General features: G+C 38.6%; 1 long non-coding RNA gene across 1 annotated transcript; it reads left to right on the top strand.

Annotated features, from left to right (window-relative positions):
- Nucleotides 1–1,051: 1,051 nt before the first annotated feature.
- On the top strand, nt 1,052–5,953 carry LOC131697481 (uncharacterized). The gene is made up of 3 exons (XR_009307309.1): nt 1,052–1,114; nt 2,944–3,264; nt 4,904–5,953. It is a non-coding gene; the product is annotated as an uncharacterized LOC131697481 (long non-coding RNA).
- Nucleotides 5,954–8,066: the final 2,113 nt, after the last annotated feature.

The following is an 8,066-nucleotide window of genomic DNA, read 5'->3' as shown; positions in this document are numbered from 1 at the left end:
GCAGGTGTGTTGTGGGTCGTCACTGAACAATACTGAGGCAGACACAGAGCATTGGGTGTTGACATGCTGTACAGGCGTGCAGATTTAATTTCAACACAAGTGCCGACATTAAGGTACCAGCAATGGTAGCCCTAGTGTCACATTTAATAAAGAAAACAAAACAAAGCTAAGAAATACAAGTTTTCCACACAAATGGTGAATGCCATACCCACTAAAAGGAATGCAAACCCTCTCTATACACAGTTTGGGATCCACATCCCCTAAACTAACCTATTCCTCGGCTCCCTTGGCTTGTTGAATTGTCCAATGAAGTCCTCTCTGCGATGATTCTTCAATCCCCCTACGGGCTCAACATAGTCTTCATGCATTGTCCTCTTCTTCATAACGGCCCTTGGTTTCTCAGGCTGTCACCACTTCTTCCTTGTATACCATCTGCAGCTGAGGTTTGCTTCATGGTTTTCTTCAATCAACGAGCAGGACCTTGAGAGCATTGTGCTCTTTTTGGTCTTGGTTTATATAGTCTTTTACAGGTGTTTGATTCCATTAGAAGTGTTTGTCTAATTCTCAGAAAGAAGAATTTTTGTTTAATTTTAGTTTTTGTGGTTGGAAACCTCACAGCAGGTGTTTTTTTTTTTTGTTTGTTTTTTTTTGTTTTGTTTTTTAATTTAGTCGTTGCCAACTTAAGAAATGAGCCATAATTATAAAAGTAAATGGAGCCTACTACACCACTGATCAAATAGCTGCTAATTAAGTCAACTAGTTCTTGTAGCCCTGCAACAAGAAAGCAATTTATCCTTAAAAGACAGTTTTACCAACCATTTTAACTTCAGAGGATATATACATACATATATATATATATATATATATATATATATATATATATATATATATATATATATATATTATGTAGAAAGGGCGGCGTCGCCTTTAAGAAATGGCGACGCCTGTTGAGAAACTATATAACCCAGGAACCCTAGCATTAATGGGGAAGGCGGGGTTTCTGGGTATAAAGGCAAGTGGAGCGGGACAACGGGGGTGATCGTGGGGAGCACCGCTGGTGTATACTGCTGACAGGGCGCAAAGAATTGAAAGTGTAATACGTGTTTACTGGAAGGTAAAGTGAACGTTTGATTTCGTTTGAGCAACAGCTGTATTTTGTTGTACCGTGAGCGTTTATCCTCTGGGTGAGTTAGTCGTTTGTTTTGTTAGGGTTTCTTTTGTTTTTAAGAAGTATTGGACTCGAGACGCTGTTAAACGGTAACAACTTTAAAATAATCCCGCAGTTTCCGTGACGATTGGGAACTGTCACAACTGCCGCGGATGTATGTGGATGTATGTTTATTTCGGGACTCAGAGGGAAGCGCGCATGAAGGCGCAGCACGATTAGCGAACTGTAACAGTAAGAACGGAGGCAACAGTCTGGAGTTTTGGATGTGGCTTTTATTGTACAGACAGGAATAACAGTTTCCCCAGGTGGTGTACACAAACAAGAATATTGTGTTTGAACTCTGAGACACCCCGTGTTTCTGTGAAGCACTGGGACATTGGTTGCAGGGGTTCACCCCACAACCTGGATATAATTCTATTTCATTCTTGTGGATCCTTCCCAGTCTTGCAGCGATACTCCAGCAGTGGGTGTCCACGTTGTTCTTATAAATCACCTGTGTTCAGAGATACTCTAACAGGGGAAGGGGAGTCTCTCTGTTCTTACCTGTGTTACAACAAGATTCCAGCAGAGGGAGTCTGTGTGATCCTGACTTGTGTTGCAGAGGGATTCCAGCAGAGGGTGTGCTTTTCTTCTTACCTGTGTTGCAGCGAGATCCCAGCAGAGGGAGGCTGCGTGACTCTTACCTGTGTGGCCGAGGGATTCCAGCAGAGGGCGCCGGTTCCCTGCTTACCTGAGTGGTGGGAGTACTCCAGAGGAAAGGACGTGAAAAGGCCGCGGCCTGCTGGACTCAGCATTCTGAAACAGTTAGTGAGGGGCGAAGAAGTGAGCCAGTTAGTGACCCGTACAGGGCTATACGCAACATAAAGGAAGTGATAACTTCTGTGTAAATATTGTAAATAAAAAGTCCTTACCTGAACGTTCCTTGTGTCTGTGCCAGTCGGTGGAAGCGAAAGTAGAGTTTTACACGGGGGTACTCTACGGGTTTGTTACTATATATATATATATATATATATATATATATATATATATATATATATACCTGTATATTAGTTATTGTTTGCAGCAATGAGCTGAAATGCCATCAAGGGCATACATTATTAATGTAACAAAAATATATGAAGCAAACGTCGCTACAATACCTTGCACTGGTTGTCAGTCACCAGACCTCCCAATTCACTCCAGCGCAGGTCTCTGGTCTAACCAGCTGCTTAATTAAATCATTACAGTAATCATCAACTAATCAAACAATTATACAGCTAGTTGGGCCCAAATCCTGCAATGTAACATATTGGAATGTCTGCTAAATAACTACCACTATGACCTGAATAATTGCCGTGTGTGTGTGTGTGTATTCTGCAGTACAACAGAATCCTATTTAGCCTTGAGTTCCAGAGTTGAGATTTGAACTAGAAATGTCTTAGAATACTTTAGTAAATGATGGATTTTCTGTGGAAAGGTTATGTAGAATGTAATGCAACTATTGCTGCTGTCCAAACTGTTTGACCTATGGGTCTGAACATGACACTAACCTTAAATTGGAAACTCAAAGTGAATTCTCATGAAAAGCTTAAAAGCAATGCTTTGATTCCTTTCAAATCAGTGCTGCTAAACTAAATACAGTTTTGAAAATCTTAAAAAAAAAAAAAAAAAAAAAAAAAAGTTTTTTTTTTTTAAATACAGTCAGTTAAGATATTTTAAAGCAATGGTTCTTAATGTTCTTTAAGCAAGAACAAGATAAATAATTCCAAAAATATTTCCCCTTTATTTTTACCCAGTGGTGCTGCCCTGACTATAGGCAGTCAGCACAGAGGTAAGTATCAAAAGACCCCTCACCTAAGATGGCGTTTTTTCACTTCCACCCGCAAAATGAAGGACAGCACTACTCTATGCAACTCAGGCAAGTTAAACAATTTTACAGCATATATACACAGTAACAAAAAAAGGTTTGAAGGTTTCCAACAACTAGACCCATACAGCACACTGAAAATGTGCACCTTTCCAGTGTGTTAGTGCCTCAAAAGTGGCAAAACCCATTAACCCCTTTTCCTTCTTTCCAGAAACCTCTCTGCTGCAGGACATTAAATTACACGCAACAGGTAAGAAACACATTCTTTTTTTCTCTTTTGTTGTGGGTGCAGTCATATATTTGTTACAGTATATAATTAAAGTCCAAACCAGTCTACTGCTCCGTCACAACCACCCAGAGAGCTCGAGCAGTATTTATTTTTTTAAATCTAGGGCCTCTGCACGCGACAGAAAGTTCTTAAAGGGAATACTGCAGCATTGTCGCAATCATTTGAAAAACTAAGAAAACTAAATAACCCTATCAAAAGTCTTACTGTATTGTGTGTAAGATACGTTTCGCTAAAAAGGTATGTTTGTACGCAATATAATTTGTGTTGCTTATGTGATTGCTCATACTGCACACACCTATGCATGGGCGGATCCGGGGGTGGGGGTCCTGGGGCTGGGGGTATGTTTCGTATCAGGTATCCCCATTTCATGACAGTCTTGACAAAATACTGAAATACACCTACAAGCTTAGTAAAGAGCACACACTAATAATAATAATAATAATAATAATTTAAAAAATTATTCTCGACACTAACCATTTTTAGTACTGTGAAAAAAACATTAAATGGGGGGCTTAACGTAATTATTATACTGCCTATGTTAATAATAAAAAGTAAACATAAAGTAGTAATCTTTTAGAATAGCATTGGAGTACTAGGCTTGCTATTTCCAAAGCTTCTAAAGGTATGAATTAAATCTAAGCACATTTAGCCACATTAAGATTTGTAATTTCTGGCGAATACGTTTTTTTACTTTAACTAGTAAAACATGTCAAAAATATTTGTTTGGATATTTGCCCCAGCACTAAAATATAATGGCAATAAGTTACATTTTTTTTAAGAATATATTTTATGACCATTGTTAAAAGTCAGGCAAAAGAAAGGTTTCAATTTTAACAGAACCGAAGAAAAGTAAAACTGACCTTGTCGTCTTTCTCGCTCGACTTGCCTTAACTAAGTTCTGCACACGCGTTTTGGAGAACACTGTGATATCATCCAAGAGCATCCAAGACCTCTCTCGGGTTCATGTCTCCCATGCACTTTTCCATGCACCACTGAAACATACTTGAGGTATTTGTTACCCCCTGGGGCATTCTGTTGAACTCCCAGAATCCCAGAGGGCACACAAAGGCTGTCTTTCTTTTGTCCTCCTCCTCAAGCCCAATCTGATAGAACCCTGATTTTAGGTCCATGACAGAGAACCACTTAGAACCCGTTAAGGCAATGAAAGTCTCTTCCGCACTAGGTAGGGTATAGGCGTCACGGATAGTTTGGGAATTGAGTTTCTGGTAGTCCACACGCAAACGGAGATGCGAATAGGGACTTGGACTCTTGATTGATCCCACCCTCAAGTAATTGCTGTAGGTGTTCTCTGACGGCTTTGCGGTTGAAAGGATGGATTGGTCTAGTTTATTATTTAAAGTGGGTCTGGTCAGATAGTTTTATGCAATGTCTGACCTTTGCAGTGTAGCCAAAATCCAAATCGATCATCACAAAGACCTCAGGATATGCTGCTTAACTTCTCAGTTACACGCTGCTTCTACTCTTCAGGCAATGGTGATGTCCCAAAATCAAGGATTAAATCTGGTTTATTAATTTATACTTCCCTAACAGCAGAGGCAGTGCACTGACTGACCACCCATTCTTTCTTTGCAACTTTTAGGCTACAGGTTCCATGCCCCATCGGAATGAGGTGTGAGGAATGTAAAGCTCAGCAACTACACAATTTACAGCGAGGACTACATCATGACTGCTTTCATTTTTCAAGAGCACCGATAACTGTGACCATCAACAAGAGCTACTGTAACTGTACGAAATGACTCAAATGTGAAATGCCTTCTACAATCAGCTTCTGACCCGCAGGAATAATCTGCAGCTTCTTCCCCAGCAGCCTAACATCGCTTATCTTGCCATAACGCATATAGATTTTTTCTCTTAAAAGGCAGTGATAGGCATCAAAAGAGAAGTGAGACTCATCTGAAGCCATACCACCTTGCTTTACTACTGCATTTAACAAGGTTTGCAGCTTCTGTAAATATTCTGAGGGTTTATCTGCGCTATCTTGATGGGAATTGAGAAACTTTGCAAATAGTTTGTGTCCATCTTCAACTGTCCCAAAGGCTGAATCTAACAGATAAATAAGCTCAGACAGTAGTTGCCTGGGGGCAAAAAGCTCTCTAACATAAGCCTCACTTTGTATACATTAACTACACTGGAGTCCTGAATAGAAAGCTCCACGTAAGTGTGCCATGTTTCATAATCAACTTCATGTTGTGGAGTGGGATGTCGGCCTGAAAAAGTCTGGAAGTATGGAAGTGAGAGGCCACCTCTCTGCCTTTAACAATGTGCTCCACCACAACCCTCTGAACTTCAGGGGGGTTGTAACTGTTTTCATCTAGTTTTAACTGGGAACGATGCTCAGCAATAGTAGGGTTACAATCTACTGCTGGTGAAGGATCAGCTCCCTCAGAATAAATATTCTTTGCCCCGCTAACTTGACACTTATGGTTACAAGTTAGCAAGAGATATACCAGTCTTTTTTTCTCTCCCTGGTAATTTGTAACCATTGTAAATGTTCCAACATCATCACTAGTAACCAAAGAGAGCACTTCGAATTACACTTCAGGCATGAAAAAAACTCACGTTTAAATTTCCAGAGAGTAATGTCTTCGGGATGCAGATAAATAATGAATCAGTTTACTTTTATGAATTTGATTTTATCAGCTTCATGTTCTGGTGGGTTTATATATATATATATATATATATATATATATATATATATATATATATATATATATATATATTCATTTATATTTTGTTTAAATAAGTAGATAATCAGATTTGTATCCAATATGTGTGTAATGCATTGTACTTATTTAAGTGAAACACTTTATTTGACGTTGTGTACCAGTGGTAGATAACCATGTATAACTATCTCGGCAAATCATGCAAAGCTTTTCTAGTACTGTAATACATTTTTTTTATTTTGTGGTAGCAGTTCATTGCATCTCGATTGAAAATGCTGAAGCATTAGTTGTTGGCCACAAGGCAGTATTTATATTAAAGTTCAGTCATGATAATGACTTCAGAGATAACAACTGTTAGCAGAAATGAGGTTGCTCTGTTTTGTCACAGCTTATTAACCCCAGATGTTCTCCTTGGCTCCACTCCCCACAGGCTAAGCCCCTACACCCCTCTGAATTATTTCTGGAGCTGCCCCTGTTTGGAAGACAAACATTTTTTGCTTGAGCTAATCTTGATTGACACCATGTTATATGACTTTTTGATGTCACAAAAGTGCAAAACTATTTTTTTTTATTTGCATGGGCGACAGTGTAAAGATAGCTACTAACTTATAAATATGAAGTCAGGCAACTCTGTTCTTCACAACTTTCAATAAACACAGCTTAATATGAGAAATCCAGAAAACATACTTTGCATTCCATGGTTTCTGAAGGTTTAACCTAAGGTATTAATAGAACCTCTTAGTAAGGATTTATGTAAATGACCAACAGCTTATCTAACCTGAAAGACAGTTTCTGTATGTAGCCATGATCTTAAAAGCCATGATCTTTTCTTTCTGCCAAAAGCTTGCAAGATTATTCTGAGACATTAAAGCTTGATTCTGGAAGTGCATAATGCCTGTTGCATTCCTCGCCAGCAGAATATGTATAATTGATCTGAGCTCATAATGCATGACATTTATTAAAGCTCAAGCAATTTTGATATCTTTATTGAAGTGTAAAACTAATGTACTTTAACACAAATTTAAACCAGGCCAAACAATATATATGTTAATTAGCAATATGCAATTTGTACATCCGGCTTGACTGCTGTCCACTGCATTATATTATCTAAAACAAGTTTTTTATTATTATTATTTCTTGCCTCAGAACTCAAGTTTTGTGAAGAAAGTTAGACTCAGTACATTATGTGAACTGAATGGGAAATGCCGTGGGCAGCATATGCTCACCGCAGCTGGAGAATCTTTTTGCTACCTGCTGAGTAGTACCTGTGAAACAACCACAAATTGCATATTGGCTTTTTCTGTGATATTAATACAGCAGCAGAGTAAAATAGTAAGCAATTTAAACCTGGCTGCTGAAGTTTGCAATCCTTCACCCAGTCAATGCAAGCACATAATGAGGAAGAGCAGCTGGGTGAGAAAATGTAGAAATCAAATTTACCAGGCAAAAACGCTCATTACTATGCGTCAGCTCGTTAACAAAGAAGTTGTCCTGGACCATTAATTTAAGCTCTGTGCTGCTCAAATGCTACAATATTAGCACTGTTTTGACAGGTTATGTGCAATTATGTTACATGGGGTGTTTTAAACCTTTATCTGTTGTTGAACTTGTCATCCACCCAAAGGAATGAATGTCACTTGAAAGCATTGCTTATGATTATTAAGCCTAAATATATTGCTGCAATAGATTGCAATTCCTCCAAACGAATGCAGGCACCAGCTGCTGCTTCTTTTGCATGAGGCCTTTATAAAAGGTTACATAAATGCGTTTTGACGAAAATGGTCAATACGTCTTCCTAAGGAAATCTGTTCACATTCTGAGACCATCATGAAATAGAATAGAATAGTACGATATGCATTCCTTGGGGTTTTACATTTTACTGTGTATTTATGTACTGAAACGCAAAAGCTGTTCATATAAGGAACGTTATTCTCTGAACTCAGCTGTTTAATTTAGATTTGAACATTTCTTTTCAGATACATATTACTCCATGAACGCTCATTAAATAAACATTAAGTGCTGTGGTTATTTCATTCATAGTTCAAGGCTCGTGTGTTATTTGGCATCCTCATTCGTGGA

This window comes from Acipenser ruthenus, chromosome 15, assembly GCF_902713425.1.
Source record: "Acipenser ruthenus chromosome 15, fAciRut3.2 maternal haplotype, whole genome shotgun sequence".
NCBI classification, from domain to species: domain Eukaryota; kingdom Metazoa; phylum Chordata; class Actinopteri; order Acipenseriformes; family Acipenseridae; genus Acipenser; species Acipenser ruthenus.
The sequence above is the reverse complement of the archived record's forward strand: the minus strand, read 5'-3'. Positions and strand labels throughout refer to the sequence as shown.